At 38.7% G+C, this 21371-nt stretch overlaps 1 long non-coding RNA gene across 1 annotated transcript in view; it reads right to left on the minus strand.

Moving 5' to 3' along the window:
• The window catches only part of LOC146436659 (uncharacterized), a 64401-nt gene that overhangs the window by 11047 nt on the left and 31983 nt on the right, over nucleotides 1–21371 (minus strand). The window lies entirely within an intron of this gene.

Raw genomic sequence — 21371 nt, forward strand, 5'->3', positions numbered from 1 at the left:
TTGTCCTCTGTTTCAGGGACTGAACTTTCCTTCCACTTCTTCATTGTTCTTACAACTTCTTTTTTAAATGCATTTGTTGGCTACTGCAGACTTGGATAAAAATGGCTCCATCCAAGAGAAAGAGGTACAAATTCACCCTGCCTTTCTCCCTGCCTTGAAGGAGGTGTGAATGCAATTCCATATCACTTCATCTCAGCTAAGACTGGTGAGGAGAGAAAATTTGATGAGGTAAACTAGAACACTGGCATTACTGGAGTCTACATCCAGCTGCTTTTATTTGTATGTAAATTCCTTCTCTTTTATTACTCTATTTGTTCCTTTTATTCTGTTGTTTGCTAACTTAAGCAACAATCCTAACCTCTTTTGGAGTTGATTATACAGAGTGGCTTCACATTCAGGATCAGCTCACTGTATTGTGTCCTGTGACTGTTTAGTAAGTCCTGTGATACATTAATTTTAGGTGTCCAAACTTCTGCTATATATATATATATATTTATCATAAACACAGATGTATAGTTACCATACATCTGCTTCTCAGAGAGGAAAACCCTGAGTCAACAATAGGAGAAGAGTCACAGCCAGTGGTAAAATGCATGCTTTGTAATATGATTTTCCCTTTGTTTTGTATCATGGAGCAAACATTTTTATGTGAAAAGTTACAGTAAAAGGGAAAGGGATTTAAATCTGTGGGTAAGCCTACTAAAAGGGAACAGTAAAAATTATGAGTGTACATAAGCATCACCATTATTGTGCACCTCCTGAGACCTCAGGCTCTGAACAGCCTTTCTTTGACAAACCTCTCAGAAAAACAGAACAGCACAAGTAGAACTGAAGGATGTGGTCACATTTCACTGGACACTCTTAGTCATGAACTGCCTCATCACCACTTTTTTTTTCAGCTGCACAGCAATTACATAGATATAGGAGCACTGCCTCACACTCTAAAAGACAAATAACCAAAAGTACCAAGTGGAAAATAAAACTCATCTTCACTTTCTGGAAAACTATAGAACCTTATTCAATCATCAGTTGCCTCAAAAGGTAAAAAATATTGCCTAACATTCCCTAATAATAGTTGTTTGTATTTTGGGGGGGTTAATTGTCCTAAAGAGGAAAATCTAGCAAAGAATACCATTTCAGAAGTCATTTACCTCCTCAAGAGAGTATGGTCAGGATGAAGATGACCAGAAACATCCAACCAGCTCCCTCTTCCTCCTGCTGCTTGACAACTATTCCCATATATTTTGCTCAGTTTTTCTTCACAAATAACAACAGTGCATCTACCAGCTGATAAGGATATACTGACATTTAAATGAAACATAGCATTTCGAGAAACCCTAAGCCTTCCTCCTCCTGTACTTGCCTAAATATTTACGTACATATATATCTTCTCAGGTATCTGCCAAATTCAGCTAAATTGCTCCAACCAGGATATCACCCAGAGTTTGGGTTTCCCAGGGCTGTAAGAATTCCACTGAGTGTCTCCTCCCCACAGCAGCACATGGGGCAAGGCAGCAGAGCCAAAGAGGAAAGGAGCTGTGCTGCTGACATGAGCACCACATGCAGAAAAGAGCAATTCCACAGCCTTAGGGGGAAGATGTTAGGGTTTGGCTTGTATCAGAGGTGCCTAGGGAAGACTTCTGGAGATGGGCTCTACAGCCTTCAGAAGAGATCCAGGTTCTAGAAATTAAGTTATTTATTTGTTTATATATTTATTTTATTACTAAGCTACAGGTATTCAGGAGCATGGATTACCAAAACCATACCTGTTGATTCCCAACTGGAACTCTGACAGGAATATTCAAGATTTTTCTTGCCTGCCTGATCTTTCCAGGTTTGCCAACATCTGTTGGGAATGACTGTGCAGAGTAAGGCTTAGGATTGTCCTCTTTTGCAATGGAGGAGGCAAGTTTTTTGGTTTCATCTTTCTGACAGACCAAAATTTAATCCTCCAACATCATGCCTCCTGTGTCTATTTTAAACAGAAGTTAATCAGTCAACACCTATCACGGAGCCGTTTTACAAATGTTAATCAAGAGGTACTTGCAAAAATGATAATTAAGCAAGTAGCTGTCATATGTCATTTTATACTGGCTAGCACTGAATACTTAGCTGGAGATATAAAGGGAAACAGATTTTAAGGTCACACTTAAATAGAGTGTACCACAATTTTGCTTACAGACCTAAATTATGCATATTTGTGTGTGTATAGCTCTACATCACCAGGCACATATAAATTTATATATAAAACATAAGTATGCATGCACACACTCAGACTGTTTAGTGGCCAACAAAAACAAAAGGAAAATCACATTAAAGTGCACTTTATCCAACTACAGGCTTAAAACATGCAGATAAGACACCAAAATGTCAGGTTTGGTTCACAATTACATCACTGTGCCACTCAGAACTCCTTCAGCACTACATCTGTTTCTATCGCTGACAAGAAGAGCAGAACCCAACATCCTCCTATTTCACATTTGTTCAAGTAAATGTTAGAAGCTTTCCACAATAACTTCTCACAACAAGAGTACAAAACACCTGTGCTAACACAGGGGCTCAGGAGGCAATTAGCAAGGCTTTTATCTGACAGTGCATTATCTACTGATTTCTTAAACTCCCCCCTGCTATACACCTTGTTTTAAAAGTACTTACAAGTGCAGAACATGATTCTCAGGACTGCCATTCATGGTTACATTCTAAACCAGCAAAGCAATGTATTTTTATTTAATTACTAACTTTAGCTTTGCATTGACAGGTGGAAGTGACTATTTTACCTGGATTCGGTCTTGTTCTACATAGTCAGAGGGGATTTTTGTGATAAAACATCTGAAAACTTTTTTTAGGACTACAAAAACGTATTTTTCATTATAATATATTATTTCCAGTGAAGTAGCCTCATTTGAGGTGCATATATTATAGGACAGATTTTTTCAATTACAAAAATATATTTTCATCTTATGATATGAAAACAACAAATATTTATTACTTGCAGAAAGCCAAAGGTGCATGAAATTTTCATTCAACTTTTCAAAGGAAAGAAATGGAGTATTTTAAGTAAACTGGACCACAATTTAGAAGATGATAGCTCAGACCTTAAAGTATTAAGGTTTAAATTCAACCTTTAAACTCTGCTGAGATTCTTGGTCAGAAAAGTCTGTGTGGGTAGTACATTTGTTTTTATAAACAATAGCTGGCAAAAATTTTAAAATACTGACTCTCTCTTACTCCTAGAAAACCAAAGCTCCTGTCAGCACACACAAAGAACGTTATGAGCCTCAGCTTGTCATTGGGACTGATATAATTCCCTTACCTTCTCCCATTGTTAAAATCACCTGTATTTCAATGTTGTATTTCCCCATCTTTAACACTTGCTCTAGAACTGGCATACCAACAGCTAACCTCAGGCAGATCTGCCCATTTTCTGCCAACACAGATAGGAAGTACCCATATTTAAGTATCCATAAGTGCAAGTTTTTCTCATACCAGTTCTGAACATTTTGCTGCAGATCACAAGTGCACTCATTCCAATTCAAAACAAACCACCAAAGGCTACATTCTTATTTGCAGCCTCTGTTAATAAGGGTTTTCTGTGCATCATAATTTGGTTATTTACCATTATTTCATAATTTTCTATATTCTCCTAGACATTGTTCAGCAATATAACAAAAAGTATCACCTGAGTTATATGCTCTGGAAATGCTCACAGCTGAAGAGGAGATGCTAAAAGTATGTCCCAAACATGTCTACTGATCACCTTGAACAAGCAGTGACAATCACAAAAAGGATCCTGTGCACAAAAAAGGTCCTGGGAACCTGCACGAAAAGGATCTTGCCAGTCAAACTGGGTGCTGAGAACACCTTTCTAAGCAGCAGAAAAAGTACAGCACAAGCACTACAAAGACAGGAATTAAAAGTTATCATACAGACAGCAGTTTCCAAAACATGTCTTGTGTTTTAACCATTTTTGCTGAACATATCAAGTCAGATTTGGCAGCCATTTAGAGAGTTCCTTGTATTATGAAATGAAGAAAGATCATCACACTAGACAAGTGAATAACCTTGATTTTTACTGTTCCTCACATGCTTTGCTATTGAGCGCATTTTACTTGGGCACACATCACACAAGGGAAAAAATCCCTCCAAAACACAAAACCAGTATCGAGACTAACTAAATTCCTGGTAGGTATCACTTTGCTAATCTGCCTCCCTTTCCTATTCTTAGAAAGCAGAGCCCTAACTTCAGCTGAATTTCTTGGAAGCCACATTGGTTGACTATGTATTGATACCTAATCCTTCTGCCTGTGGCTGAATGCAGTGTTTGCCACCTCCATTTTTCCAGTCTATGTATATTGTTCCTAGGCACCTTAATGTTAGATTTCTGTGTATTTAGAAATCAACAAAATAAAAAAAAAAAAACCCTCTCATTCCCAAATTTGTTAGTAGAGGGACAGACATTTTCAAAATATCTCTTCAGACTTGAAACAGTTCATATTTAAGCCACTTTATTGTTCCATAGCATGACTTCATCTACTTGGTCTCACAATCAATAAATGCTCTAAAGGATGGCCAATTTAGATAATTCTTCTTCTTGAAAGTAAAGCTTTCAGGTATTAAATCCCTGACTGAATTTTCCTGGGAGAGATTGAATCACATGGAGCTTTCATCATCTGAGGAGATCTGAAAAGGACATTATATATCATATCTAAGCTCCCACAAGTCAGTTTTCACCAGTGTAGTTTTAGAGGCCAGTCTGTTCACTTGGACTTTAGATTGTCTGCAGAACTGGTCATTTACTCTATGGAAAAAATTCATGAAAAATAATTAACTGATAGTCAAATTAGTTTGAGAGCCATCGTCTTCTCTTTTATATCAGTTTCTGTGAGGCCACCTGCAGTGACACACTTTCCAGGAGGAACATGGTGATAAAAACCTGACTCTTGATTATTCATTCCATTATGGCCTATTGATCCATGCTGTTCTTTTACCTCAGTACAATGCCTGGCACTGCTAAGGGCACTGTAGAATCAACAGATGATTAAAGACTACTACATGAGTCAGAGGTACAGGAAAATTGAGTTTTCCAGCAGGTTTTGCTGTGTCCAGTGTTTTACCCAGAAATAGCACCTGTATTACTCTTGCTTTATAAAAACTGAGCAGGAATTCCTCTGGCATGAATGAAACTGCCAACAGTGTCCTCTAAAACAACAACAATTTGTACAACACCTTTCTGACCCCTCCAGGTGCTCTACTGTTAGAGCAATAACCACCACAAAAACAGTGTAAAACAAAGTTGAAAACTAGAAAAGGAAACAAACTGGTACCAAGACTTGAGGGAAAAAAATTAGTTCAAGTCAAAGTTTGGCACAAGCACACAGAAGTTTGCAGGCAAAGTGCAGACAAACATCCAAACACAACCCTAATTTCACAGCTGGAAGTTGGGAAGGTGTTGGACTTGAGAGACTACTCAAAGAAATAATAGAAACCTTGCTGCAGGGCATTCTCTTATCACCCTTTAAGCACACAGGCAACAGCTTCATGTGCTTCCTGTCAGGTATTTGGATAGGATCACCAGACACTCGATAAATGACAGACATCACCCTTCCCTGGGAGCAGCACACAGACATTTGGCTACAAGGCTGACACATCAAGCAGCTGGCTGTGCTTGCAGCCAGGCCTTCTGGGTACCCAGAGCATTGGAAAAGTGTCCTGGTGCTCTGTCTGCCTGTGCAATCTGTCTGCAGTTGTGGGCAGCCCTTGCTTCCCTCTCCCCTAGGGAAGGGTGAGGTTAACTTAAAACACATTACCACAATCCTCATCCTACTTCCTGGCATCTGAGTCTCCCATTCCTGCAGTCACATGCTGCTGAGCAAAAGAGATTTATGCCTCTCCCAAACAGTACAATAGAAATACCAATAAAGATGCTGCAATAGTTGCCATAACAACTGCTTTTAACTGAAATAGGAGTAAGGAATACCATTTCTTTTTGTCCTTTTTTTTTTGTGTTCATTATTGCTAAGCAGATCCTTGTAAAGAGCTGAATTCTTTTAAAGCTCTTACCCCTGCAGATGTATTTTAGATCTGCCTTTGACTCTTCAGAATAATAACAATTCTAATTAATACCTTAGATCCTGGTACATATTTGTCCAACTTTCTGCCCACATATACACATAAAGCCCAAGATTTTTTTCAACAAATTTACTGAAACAGAGATAATATCTGCTTGTTTGTAAGAAAACATCACTTGTACTTGACAGGTAGTTTGAGTCCATGTTTGTCTTAGAGAAAAGTTCCAGAGATCTGTAACAGCACAAGGCAACAGTGACCACAGAGACCAAAATAATTTTCTTTATCCCTTAACTCAACACACTATTAAAAGGGGGCAGGGGCTGAATTTTGCATATGTTGTCATTTTTAAAGAGACACTTTCCAGAGATTCAGAATTTCCTGATCCATTCTACACAAACACAACAGCTGGTTTGGCCTGAAACACCTGCAAGGAAGGGAGAACCATGTACAGTTATGGGTGCAGACACTTGGAAAGGGTCAGAGAACAGAGCAGAGAAAAAGGGGTGTTGGCAAAGGGTGCAAGACACAGAAAGGTGACAAATCTGTCCTTAAGAGCTCAGCATCTTGCATGAGATCCATGGAGTGACAGATTCATAGATCAGAAAACAATTCACAGCTCTTAAATGTAGCAGGGATTCTCCAGTTGTTCAGCCTTACCTCTTGCCTAGCAAGGCTGGGTGCTGAAGGTGCAGAGAGGATAAGATAGGAAATCCACTTTAAGGTGACTGAAAAACTTCCAGTGTGTGTGTGTGGTGGAGAGAGGGACTGCACACAGATTTTTGCAAGTCTTGGAAGAACATAACATGTTTAATAGCTGGTCACAGAGAAATTGAGCTAGCACAGCATTCTGGTTATTTAGTATTTTGTTTCAGGTCCCAAATGCAATTTTCTGTAATTATCTTGCAGATATTTTTAGTGCTGCACTCTGTCTATTCATAGCACCTTAGGAAACGAGTAATTCCATGTCCCCTAGAAACTGCAAGCACCATAGCCACTGGCTATGCACAGTGGGGATCCAGTTGGTTTTTCCAGCTGTTTCTGGAAATAGCAAATGTCACAGTTCTGCAAATATCCATTCTGACTGCTTGGTAATTTGGAGCCAGCCCTGCTCCCCCAGTCCCACAGATGCTCAGATAATTTTGCACCAGTGCTGCCATTCCTCACACAACAGACGAGACCACCAATTTCATTTTGCTATGTTTTCTGAAAACTGGTAATTTCACCCAGCCTATGCATTCAAGCATGACTTCCTCTAGGAGAAATTCCCCAACAATTCACTCAAAGGAATTGTTTTATGAGATATAACTTATCACAATATGTATTTATCTAAAGCAAGTGCTGTATGCAGAGACTCATTTGCAGATGTGTTTGAAGAGACAGCACCACCACCTGTGTGAGCCATCATTTCCTGCAAAGCCTACAAAGCCATCATTTCCTACATTCTTGCCAGCAGCCAATCTAATGGACACTGAGCTGATGAAAGGTTCCTCAGCTTGTCTAGGTTTAGTCTGGCTGCTGTCCAAGCTGCTTCCACAGGCCAGATTGCTTGTGCTACTGCCTCCTACACCAGGAGAGCTGCCTAAATGCACTTCTGTGATCTCTATCTACTGAGCATCCAAAATTATCTGCTTCTAAATGCTGCTCTGTAGTGATGCATTCCGACCAGGGAAGTCAACGTAGCTATTTCCAGATCTTTCATCACATTTTTACAAATAAGTAATGTACAAATAGTTGTTCTGAGTTTTCCTAAAGACAAACTGGGCAAGAACCCAGGTTGGACACAAGGATTACATCTCTAATGATATTACATAATTATGTCTCTAATGATGTTGCAAAATTAAAAGATGAAGCATTATAGCTATTTGAACTTGGCAATCATTTACCTTTTCAGAATTCATACCTTGTAATTGCTGATCATTTTGTAACAGCAGCAATTTCACCAAAACACTAGACTTAATTTTATGCTATTATAATGAAGTATTTACATTTACCATAAAAATAAAAATAAATTACCATTTACCAAACAAAAAAAAAACCAAAGGGCACATGTCAATGTTTCAACCTTGGAATCAAGAGACTGGCTATAATAAGGCGGGGGGGGGGAAAAAGGGAAAAAAACTCTTTTAAATCTTTCCTTTCCAAAATTCAGACTGTTCATGAAACAGCAGTATTATACAGTTTAAAGTATTTCTGACGAAGTACTTATTAGGTTTCACAATGGTTCTGAATTCCTTCTCAGACCTTGAGAGGTGCTCAAGCCTGAGTGAAATATTTTCTCTTTGAGTTTTTAGTCACTGTTTTCTACTAGCCAGCATTATTTGCAGGCTATTTGTGAAACAAAATTTCTGACACTTGAAGGTGTTAATATGTGGAAATTGTTAGTCTACAAGGACTTTCAGGGAAATTTGTAATGAAAAGCTCAGTAAAATTTATGATAATACATTAGGAAAAGAAAAATTTGGACCAGTTCAAAGGACATGAAGTGTTTAATTTCAGTGATTAGCTGATTAAACACTGAATCCTGCCACGACCCAGGTTTTACTTAGCACATGCTCATCTTTGTAGAAAGAAAAACATCTCTGCTGCACCTGGCTCCTTTTTTAAGCTTCAGCTTCACCAAAAAATTATAAGGTACAAAGCATGGGATGTAATTCCTGAAGATGTGACTGGTTATGTTCTCTGAACCCTCATATAAGTATAGTCACTACTCAAAACCAGCCAGAGAAGGTGTGCCTGTTTCCCCTTTTGTCAGCTGTTAACACCACTCACACTGAAGCTGCAGCTACATTAAATAACCTTCTCTTCACAGGAATAAAAGCCCATTTTCCCCAACTTTCAGGGGAGTGACTTTGCTAAACAACACCTTTTGGAAGCAGTCTGGCAAGGGTTTTTTTTCTCTTCAGTGTAGTTTATCACAGTGTTTCTAAGTTATTGCAGTGGAACCATACTTCATGAAGAAAAATGGGAGCTGCTTCTGCCACCATCCCTGCCAACCCCCAGAAGCCTGGTGCAGCATTTTATCACAAGCCCAAGGTTTCAGGGGACCCACTGGAAACACCCCAGCAGCATGTTGCTGTTGTTGCCATGCCAAAACATCTGTTCATCAACATTATTGATATCCTGTGAACAGGAGCTGGATGACAGATCCTGTGGGGCTGCCAGGTGGAATGCCCTGCTAGAGATGTGGAAACTTCTCAGGTGGCCTTTTCACAAAGGCTAAATTTGCCCAGAGAAACACAAATCCATGCTGAGGGAAATTCCCCTCTCAGTTACACTGCAGGTAATTTGCCCTCTTTCTATGAACTCTGTTTTCAGTTCTGATCATCAGGACATCTTCTGAGGCACTTTGAACAACTGACCTCTCAGAGCTTGTCAGTCATCACATTTAACTTCAGCCATGGTTGGTGAACAGGTGTTATTGGAGTGGCTACTATGCTTTGCATACAATGCCTGTTAAATGAGCATTTAATACATTCTTTTCCCCTCCCATTCCAGTAAGATGTTTGACTTGGTTTTCTATCTGAGCATCTTGAAACAATAGTCCCAAAATGGTTGACTTTGTAGTTTCTTTACCATACAGAGGGTAGTTGTCACATAAAGATAAAACTGTGAAGAATTTCACAGAATAAATCAATATAATTTCTAAGGCAGGTGTGGGTCATATCCTCAGCACACATCCAGTTCCCTGTCAAGTAGCTTAAGCATAGCAGAGGATATATTAACTAATATATGTTAATATTGGGAATAGAAAGCATCCTGCATCTTTATTGTACAAGAAGAAGCACAGATAGAAACATCTTCAAAAAATATCATTTGACAACCTGAATAAGCTCACTGATAGTGCCCCTCTTGTCAGAGCATTTCAAAGCCCTTTGCAGATTAAATGCCTTTTGAGGTTCATCATTAATCTTGCCATTTGGCAGAGAAGGTAAGCAGCTTCCCCCAGGTCCCATGCAACAGCAAATCACTACCACCAGCAGCCACTGAAACGTTTTCAGAAGCAGAAATGGCTGTTTTGTGTCCAAATGTCATTTGTGCATCTGAGCACAAATCCTGCCTCACTAATTTATTAGTCATGATAACATTGCCAAGAAATAGGTAACTAATTTATTTCTACTGTACAATGGGTTAAAATGAGGAATGAAGTATTTTGTCCAGACAAGTCAGCAATCTATAAACTAATCTAGCATAAGAAATGACTAGACCATGATTTTTGAAGTGTATGTTAATTCTAAATCATCATGAAGACCTTACCCTAATATTTTAATATTCCCTCCAAACATATAGCTGCTGAGTTTCATCTACAAGCACTGAAAAAGAATTTTAAAAAAAATCATCAAGATAATCCATCTGACTACTAAAATATGTGCATACAGTATTACGCAGGTAGAAACATAAATGAAATTATACTTTGCCAGGATAAGAGACAGAGAAGCTCATCCAAATACACTGCATTGGGGGAAAGTGAAGCAGTACAGAATGATTTTTACTTCATTGTTAATGGGAATTCAAATCGGACAGGAGTACTACACTAAAATGTGACAAGTTCCTCCTTGAGAACACTGAAATATGTACACTAAACAGTTTTTATTTTTGGTGTTTTGGGGGGGGGAGGGTGTGTGGCTATCCTAGGAGTAAGGGAGCAGAAAGAGTAAAGAAACAAAGTTGTGTGGTTATATGTTTTTAGGGAATTTTTTATACAGCCTTCTCATTTTTCCTCTCCTAGAGCTAACAGCAGAGATAAAATCTTTTAAATTATATAAGTGTAGGAAAGCTGGATTTGCATTGCAGACAGCTCGAGCTCTGGGCAGCTCCCACTCATCCCATGCCCTCCTGGCACCGTGAGCCAGCACTGCTTTATCACAGGGAGCCTCCATAGAACTGACTGCTAGGAAAGTGGGATTGATGTGAGAAACCCAGATCTGGAGAGTTCTGGTACATTCCAGAAGTACCAGCAGTGTATTATTCCTTGAATTGTGTCCTCTCAGGGCTTTCAGTCCGAGGAGAAACACTTCAAATAAATATTATTGCAACGCCACTTAGAGAACACCCACTGTTCTACAAATACATGAGGAGTCATCATCCTTGCTCTGAGGAATTCACAATTTGTAAAGCACATAAAAGCAGAGGGAAAGAATACCACAGGCACACAGAATGAAGGGTACTGCCTGGTCTCAGGAGTTCTCTGCATGCAGGCAGGCAAACATATGCACAGGCACAAGTCATCCACTGCACTTACACTTCTAAATAACTTTTATCACCTGAGAAATGGAATAGAAACAGAAGAGTATATCCAGCCAACATGGTAGCAAAAAAATGAACCTTTGGGAGGATGTTTCAGGTTCATAAAGAAAGCAAAACATGTTCGTAGCAGCCTGCCAAGAAAACAGTTGTGGTTCCACCGAATGTGAGCAGGAGTAGCAGAGATAAAGCTGACAGCAGCAGCCTGACAGAGTCTAGAGGCACTTGAGCATTAACAAGTCTTTATCGAGAGAAAGCCAGGCTGGAACACAAAGACACTACCAGCATTAAACCAGGATAAGCATTGGAGGCACTGCATGATCGAGGGGAAATTATTATTGCTCAGAGCACGCCTTTGGAAGAAAAGGTTATTTTTGTCTGCTGCAATGGGGTGACAGGCCAGATGATGAGGTGAAAGAGAGCTTAGATTAAAATTCTTTGGTTTCTAGGTGTACAGGAGAAAGACAGGAGAACAAAAAGCTAGACAGCCGAGGGAGAAAATTCCTTATTTCCAGACTGCCCTTGTTGTTGTTTATTGGTTTTGTGGGGTCAGTTTTTTTAAAGATGAATAAATTACAAGATGCCACTGGTACTTAAAATAAAAGATTTTGAATTCTCTCTGGTTAAATCATGCCTTCAAGCTCCTTTATGTTTAAAAATTCCAAATTTGCCCTGAGACTACCCCAATTCTGGGCTTCTGGACCCAATTCATGTACTTGCATTTGGACCAGGCATGAATCAGCTGAAAAACAGAACAGCTAATGTGAAGAATACTGGCCAAAAATGCACAAAATTCATGGAAAAAATATGTAAAGAAAATAGAAAGGAGCTGGAGGTGAGTAAATGGAAAGTAAAGCATGGAGAAACTACAGGAACACAAGGGTTGCTTGTCCCAAAGAGCAAGTGAGGCAGGTGGACAAGGTAGGGACTGGCACAGAAATCTGTGAGAGCTGAGGGTGCTGATCTAGGAGAAAAGAATGAGGTTCTGAGGGAGAGAATGGTTGTCCAGGCTACAGGAAACATTATCAACAGGATTTTAAAATGTTCAAAAGAAAATAAGTAACAAATAAATGTAATTCAAAATCTACTTTATACCACTTTGAACAGTTCTAAGAGAGAATTTAAGAGATAACTCTGTGCTTCCCAAACAAAATGAAACATCCAACTGATTTGTTTTTGTCTGTACACAATCACTGACATGCAAAGATATGATAGGAGCAAAGGGAAAAAAACCCATACCACAAAAAAAATAAATCAAAAGCATAACCAGAATACCATGGTCCACTCATCCCTCATTTTCCCACATGTACAGACCCCTAATAAGTCCCTTTGAAAAAAGCAAGTGCACAGAATATGAAAATTTACTCATCTACAAGCTTAAATGTTGTACTTTGCTGTGTCTTGAAAGCAATTGCTTGTTATTAACCTGAATAATAAAAAAATGCAGGTACAACTAAGCAAGAGAACATTCTGACACGTAAATGTGGCATGACATAATACAGTGTCCCAGGCACCATCAAATGTCTGCTGACACAAAAATATACAACTGCAGTTTTCCTTCAATCATACAATATCAATAGGAGTCCAATGAGAATTAGTACAAACACATTGATTTTTTTTCTGATGGATTTTTCCCCTAGGGTGTTACTATAGACAGTGATTGGGGTGCATAATCTCTGTTATAAACTCTGTTACAAAACCTAGTTTCATGCAGTTTAATTCCCACAAGGTGAATGTTGAATTCCAGCACTAATAATTATAAAATACAAAGCTAAAATGGGTTTCAATATTCTTTTTCATGTTTTCTGTTGTTGCCTGCCCTGGGAAGCCAGACAAGGAGAGTTTACAAGTACCACACATTCTCATTTGTTATGCTGTGCAGAAAGTGAAACAGCTACAAGATAGGAATTCCACATTTAAATTGTACTGTCACTAAATGGCCTTTGCATTTCCTTTTTGGAAAGTTTCCCAAGCCCTCTGAGATCAAATTAGAGGTACCATTAGAAGGCAGATGGGAGAGTATACAGAAATGAACAGAAAATTCAGTCATTTTCCAGCCTTGTCTAACATAGAGAAGAACATTAGACTCTTGTGAAATTATTTTACTGCTTATGCCCCATCATAGCCCTCCAAACTACAGTGGTGGTACAGGTGCCACCTGATGTCAGGAACAGAAGCAAATATATTGCCAAAATTTCTGCCAAAGACCTCAAACATGGTACAAGGATTATTTTACCCCCAAGTTCCCACATCTTAAAAGAGAGATATGAAAGATTTCTCTTATGTTTTTGAAAACTAATCCATTACAAATCCCATAGGGCTGGTTGATGACTAATCACCGCATTTTGAAAACACCTCCAGGGATTAAACAGGCGACCTTCAGAACAGACTGCAAGTTTACCAACTGAACTCAGGAATATTTTCTATTACTAGAACCTTTAACAGACCCATAATCCATGACCAAACTCCATATATCAGTACAAACTGCAGTTTGTATCAGTTCTGATGCTCTATTCTGGCTAGTAACCGCAGAGGAACATAAATAAGGCAGGGACAGAAAAATTGATAGTGAATGTACACTGCCTGATTTTTTTTTTTTATTCATTGTTATGGGATGATGACAATCTCCCTGTGGAATGAATTCTGTCTGCTGCTTCTTTGCCATCTCCCAGGTAGCGATCTTCCAGTTACAACCATCACTGGCTTCTTCTTAGTGTTCTTTTTATGTGTAGAAATACCCATTCCTCTCTATCTGTAAAATCTAAAGTCTTCAAAGAATCACTGTTATCAGCATTTGTCAGTCTGACTCTGTCCATTCAAACCTGACTTGGTCTGTCTGGATTTACAAGGAACTTCTTGCAAAGAAATTATTTACTCTTGCTGCCCTCCACTGTTGAGGGAAATGGGATTCTCATTCGTAATTAGAGCTATTGATCTTCAAAGTGCAGCTTTTCACAGCTCCCTGGACTCAGACGATAAGCCAAATGCTTTTCTCTCCCCTGAAGAACCCAAGTTTTGTCACTCAATGCAATCCTAACTAGGACAACATCAACACAGACTTAACGCAAACCTGTAAAGCATTACAAACCTCCAGGAAAACATCATGTGTGACTTACAGGTGTGACATGTGGGAATTGCTTTGTTTTAATCTTCGACTGCCCACAAACAACTCCCTGGAGTTCTCCAGCAGGGATCCATGGTGGTGCCAGCTCAGTGTGTTTGTTGGACCATTCCCATTTGCCAGGATGGTCCCTGTGACACAACGTTCCCAAAAGGAATTCCAGCTCCAGAAAACCAAGGCAGAAAAGCAAGCTTCCCCTCCCAGCTTTTGTATCGTGAATAATTTGGCTTTAGACAACTCCTGTTTTACTTAGGCAAGGTAATTGCAGGGATGAAGAGAGACAGAACACAATCCAAAGATACATAGTGGAACTATAACTCTGAATAAAAAACCCCAGAGCATTTAGGCAAATATGCGCTTGAAAATGGAATGCAGGATTTACTTCAATATTATCTCCTGTATACCTACTAGTTAGAGAGGCTGCAGTAGCCCTCAAACTCCCTGACTAAAAGGGGTGAAAGACAAATATCTCTGTACTGCAGGCAATGCATATGATTCTGGATACCATGAAGCTTGCCTCTACCTGACAAACTGTAAATTTTTCCAAAATAAAACCCCAAAGCACACATACAAACAAACATCTTAAAAGTGAACATTATCTATTGTTAGATCAGAAGGAGTTTTGTATTTGTAGTCAGTCCTTTTGGGGATACAAACCAAGGTCCCTTCATTTAATATTCCATGTGGGGAAAAAGAAAAATAAAGGTAGAATGAAGGCTCAGAAATGGAGCATTAAACCCCAGAAATTTATTAGTCTTAAAATGCCCACTGCTTACATCAGCTAAGCCACAGTACAGAGAGATTTATACATTTTGAGGAAACATTTGAGTCAAAAAATTTTGGCACAGGTAGACTTTGCCTACTTTACTTAATTTCAGGTAGAGACCGCTCATGAAAATAAAGAATTTGCAGTTTGCTCCCTTAAAAAGCTGAAGTTCAAGTATGGATGAGGAGCACAGAACACAAACTGATGTTGAAAACTCTTTAGTAAAATCTTGTGACATAGGTCCCAGTTGTCATATGTTGACGAGGAATGACAAAAGCATCCCAAAATCCATCCAAGTGTCCTAAATTAGATTTCTCAGCACAAAGAATTTTTTTTACCTGCACATTTTACCACGTCTCTTTTACTGCCAAGGAGTAACTATGTTTTTGATAAAATCTGGAACACATGCTAGAGGACAAATACTTAGTATTTAACAGGAGTTGTGGTTTGTATCACACTTGTCTAAAGGAAAACACATCTTAAAATCTGTTCTCCTTTTTTGTACCAATGCAACCCACTGAAAATATGGAAATGCTCTGCTTTAGACAAATGGCATGTTCATGAACTTTGTGGTTTACTTCACTTCACTGAAGTGGCTGCTTGGAATATGAAGCATTTGGAAGTCTGTCCATCCCTACCATGCCTGTGCCTGCCAAGGGTTCTAGCACGCTATTTTCTCTGAGAATTTATATTATACAGGCAAATCTGGCACACTGCAGCCAAGAAACATCTCTGGAATCTCAGATGTAATCAGGACAGAGCAGGAGCTGGATGCATCTGACTGATGTTTTCAGGATTATTCATCTGCACACAGCAGCTCGGGATGAACTTGGTCTGTGTTGGTTCCCTGCCAGCCTTGCTGACACCCCAGCTAGAGAGACAAATCCTCAAAAGTGCAGGGTTTCATTACCTTTTTTCCCTAGGATTCATCTTATTTTCTCCCTCCTGAGAAAGCCTCTTTCTTCACACAACACATTTAAATGATGCTGTGGACTGGAATTGCTGTAGAACTCCATCTGTGATTTCCGAGTTCACAGGCAGTCATTTGAATATTCCAGAGCTGAGCAAACTGAGGTATGGGATGAAAGTTAAATGCCACTTCTGGGCTTTCCATTGTAAGCAGCTCATAAACCACTTCTATTTGAAGTACAGAGCATCACTCTTCAAAGATATTTTCTCCATTTATAGCTGTGCACTTGGAGTATAATCTGCAGCAGCTCTTTTATCTGCTTTTTAAACACAAATATCAGTGACTGATTTTCTTTCTTTTTTCCCTTTAAGTGAAGTTTCAGAAAGGAATGGTTTGGGCATGATAAATGCTTGATGAACTCGTCAGCATTAACAGTTCTTTGAAAGCTATTACTTTTATGGTGGGAAATAATCAAATTTCTTTTCCCTTTGAGAAAATTAAAAAGTGAACTTCCCAATTCCACTTCAGAAATAGCTTTCATGCTAATATATACTATTTGGGTAATTTTACTAACAAGAAAAATCATAAAAAGTGGTATAATACCAACCTAATCAACACAAATGCCTACTAAATGAAAAGCAAACCTCATTATAAACCAATAGCAATTTGGGTTGGAGAGAAAATATTCTTAGCTGCCTTGTGTTAGGGAAATTGTTGGTGACAGGACACACACTTATGCAGATGAGCTAAGCTACCAGTTGTCACCAAATTTTAAGTACAAATGGGGTTTTTTTTCCCTGACAAATTAGGTGCACAATCAGAATCAACTGTGTTTTCTCATGGTTGACACCAAAGAAAGGATCAGATTTCATTTGTCAAATTGCAGGCTCAGAAAAACAATGTGGAAATTGGTCCTGAGGACCCAACTTTGAATGATTAGTTAACCAGTAGAAGTGATTAACACAGTTCAGAATTAATATAAAACAATTAAATATAAACACAATTCACAATTAATGTTAAAAAATTAAGTATTTTCCAAGTAATTTCCTCTTTTTCCCATTGTCATAAGCCATGGCAAAATGCACTAATATCATGTTTACATGGAAATGGGCTAATTGATGGAACACTTTGATCTTCAAATTTCCAGATGCTTGTTTGAATGATTTATGCACATAAACATCTCCTGCTAAATACAGTCTTGTCCTCTACAGTCTTCTTGAATGAAAATCAGAAAGGAGAAAAGGGTTGGTTAATATGAAGCTTCCTGTCAACAGACAGGACTTCCTTCACAAGAAGTACCAGCCATTATTAATTGAAAGGTGCCCCTGGAGTCTTTACTGTACTGAGCTTGTTCAAGACACACAATTTTTCAGTATTTTCAGATGGCTTATGCCCCATACAGACAACAGGAATGTGATAGGGAAGGTTTTAATGTAAATTCAAACAATTTATTATTTAGATGTGTAGGAGCTAATTCTCCAAACCAGAGCTCTTCATTTAGATTTACAGTACAGCAGTGAACCTGAAGATAAAATCAAAACCAAACCCTCCCATTTTGGAGTAATTTGGCAAACCTAATGTGCTGATAGGGCACCTGCAAAGGGAATTGTCAAGACTCCCTGGCCTAAATCCATGTGCTCTGAATATCTCAAATTTCAAGACCTGCAAGTTGTTTTTAAAAAGAGAAAAGAGCAGGAAAGCAAAACCAGTACTTTTCTATCATGCAAAATTTGATCCTTATTTAGGTTCTAATTTGAAGAACAGAACTCAGTGCTCTAAGTAACAGAGTAAGAGATGGAAGTATTAAAAAACCCAAAAAAACCCCTATGAAGAATTAACAATATAAGCTTTGACCTGACCCAAATTTTGCCAGCCCTGTCATAGCTGAACTGGAAAATCCTCTTACAAGCTCAGCTTGAGCAGAATTTATGTTGATTTCACATGTGTTTTACTTTAGGGGGTCACATATTCCTCCTTTCCACAAGGTTGGAAAGTCACTGCAATGCCTTCCAGAGCAGTCATCAAGCTTGGAAGCGAAATTCACACTTATATATAAAATAGAAAAACAATCTTCCTTGGTAGTAGGACGTTTAAAGTCCTAGTCATTGTCAGATGAGAGGCAATAGGTACTCACCAATTTCAAAAACAGTCTTCTAATTTACCTTTCACCAAGTGAAGGGTAAATTGCTCTGATTCCTTGGCTCTCATCCCCTGTCTGCCTTTTGGTTTGTTTTTTTCTGAGTAAAGTGTACTTTATCCTAGTTTTGTCTCTGTGAATTTTATTTCAAGCAAGGTTAATAAAGGAACAGGCAATGTTTCCTTGACTAAAACATACCACATGCAAGAGCAGATGAACTTTCAGACATGCAAGTCCCTCACCAGGTGTGTTTGGGATATGTTTGAAAGGAGAGACAATAAGAAAGTAAAAAACAAGAGAACAGAAATGAAAGCAAGAGAGGAGAAAACAAATTATAGCCCTTGCAGATGTAGAAACCTCATTTGTAGCTGATTTGCCCCTATCACACATTAAGCTTGGTTCAATCAGAGAGAAGAACTGAAGTTTGACATTCCAACTAGTGAAAAGCATTTCTCACAGCAGAAACAAACTTCTGGGCTCTAGTGGCAGAAGAGAGAAGAGTGATACAGGGCAGAGAAGTCAGCTCACTGCTGGAGCTGCTTCCTGAAGCTGACAGAGAATCGACCCAGTTCTTGCCCTTTTCCAGAAAAAGAAACTCAGAATGTACACTCAGAGGGGGAAATTCATGCCACATGTCCTGCTTTTGGCATTTCCCATCCTCCCTGAGAAACAGAGTGTCAAGCAGGAATATATTTCCCTTGCCATTTAGCAGAGCTCTTCACCACAGACTCCATAGCTTGTCGTCTGTATCACTCAGGAGTTCTATCATCATCACTATTGTTTGCAAAATTCCCATATCTCTTCTCTTCATCTAATGCCACAATTATCTCTCGATTTGCCTATAAATCAGACACTAAAAATTGCCTTTCAGCCTTTGCAAAACACAGCTCACCTGCAAAGCTCTTTGAAGCCTCTGCATGCAGAGATGCTGATTGTCACCCTGATGTTCTGTGCCCGTGGGACAGGAGTGGCACTTTCACACATCAGCATTGCTACTCTAACATATCCCAAACCCTGCAGCTGGACTAATGGCTGTTCAAACCAATCCAATAATCACAGGAAGGTCTCACACTTGTCTTCTGCTGTATTATATCACTGCCTTAGCCCCTCAGGCAGCACAAATGTGGCACCAACTGGCCATTAACACCTATGACTGAACCCACTAATTTCAAATAAAATGTAAACAATTATTCCATACATATATGCAATAGTGTCAAGTTATCGATTGTTTTCTATTCAGGTTTCAGATAAAAAATAGCAGGTATAATGTAATAAACTAATTTGATGGGATTAATCACTAACAACACTATTTCATATAGGGCATAAATAGCTTTGTATGCAGTTTTTTTCCCCTATAAATTCAATAGGAATATATCAAATAGGACAGGCTCAAATTTCATTTAGATTGGGCCAGGGGAATCTTAAGGAACACTGTTTTTACAGCAAAGTATAGGCACTGCTGCTCCTTAAACAGAACCAAACTCATCTCTCCTTTGAAATCTTGGGACTTTCTTTCAGGGAATCTCTATCAAAAAATGGCTAATTTAGATAGTGCTTATTCACAATCAAGTAAAAAGCTGTGAATTTATCAGTATGCAGTAAGTCTGAAGCACATACTCCTGTGCACCTCACGAGAAGTTACAAGGTGTATCTAAGCCTGCACCCATGGGGGTCTAAGAATGACCCAGCCTTAAAACTCTAGTGAATAATCTTTTGTGCAGACGAAAATCAGGGTTGGGACTTCACACACAGCTTAAGATATCTCATGACAGACAATTGCACACGTGTGGCAGTTTAGGAGAAACACCTTTTTCTCTCTGTACCCCAAGACAACATTGGTTGTGCTATATCACGAGTGTTTCCAGAATATAGAAGTTAATACAAAAGGTAAAAATTTCTTTCACTGCGTACTGATCAACTGGAAAAATCTTTCCACCAAAAATCCTACTGTCTTGCAGAACATAAATGCCACAGCAAGGGAACCTACAGGGTGGAAGAATCCCAGGGGTTTTGTTTAGCCTTCTCCACGCTTTAGCAACAACTACTTGCATTCAAAGGTAGTGGAATGTAGTTTGGGAATGAAATGATGGATACAGGGAAAGCTAGCAAAGCCAAAACAACACTCATCCAGAAAAATCTGAAGAAATAAATCAATCTTAATTTTCATGGTATTGTGTGAGTGTATGTATGCATGTATGTAAATACATATATGTTTTCATAAATTAACTGAGAGAGGGAAGACACATTAAATACATTTAATCCTAAAAGTTTGCTTATATAAAGTGACAAGATATCAAGGGTTTATTTACTGAAGTTTCTTTCACTGACATTTCTAATGTTTGCTTTTTAAATTTTAAAATCATGTGCCTTGTTTCTATTTATTATTTAGCCTGACCTTCCTGAAATGATCAAGCTGATATTGTGATTAATGAGCCAATTATTTTCATCTGAGACAGGGAACAAAACAGATAGCCTATTCCCCTCCAATTTGCCTTTTTAATAAATAGTGCCTCTGCCTCCTTTTTTTAACCACTGAAACTTTATGATGGATTTCCTATGCAACTCATTCCCTAAATTAATAGGATCTGAACAGGGCAGGCTAGAATTGTAGGGGATTAATTACCTTTGGTATTAAAGCAAGATGCAAATACAACTTTACTAATCTGAAGTGAGAAACACTCAGAAGGGAGGCTGACAGGAGTGCAAAAAGGAAGCAAACATGCACTTGGAAATAGTCACCCTCCCTACAACATCAAGTGAATGTACCAGCTTTCTTCCCTTGTCTTCCTGAGGCACATTTTCACCATTTATTAAAAAAAAATCCTCCGAGTATTTAAGAAAGGCATAGTTGCAACAAAAGAATTTGAAAATTCTTTTTTATAAATTAATTCTAAGCCATGTGGGTGGACTGTGCATTTGTAGAACGAAGGTAAAAAGGGAAAGAAGAATGAAAAAACCTAAAAATACACTGGAAAAAGCTTTCTCCATCCAAGGAGCACCAAAGTTAAACAAATAAATACACTGGAAAGCCATCAAGGGAAATGCATTATATTATACTCCAGAGAGAATTTAATAGCAATAATGGAAACTGTACAAGGACCGTGACTTCTAAACTACAAGTCCTGAG

Source organism: Lichenostomus cassidix, chromosome 5, assembly GCF_008360975.1.
Source record: "Lichenostomus cassidix isolate B80296 chromosome 5, HeHo_3.0, whole genome shotgun sequence".
NCBI lineage: Eukaryota > Metazoa > Chordata > Aves > Passeriformes > Meliphagidae > Lichenostomus > Lichenostomus cassidix.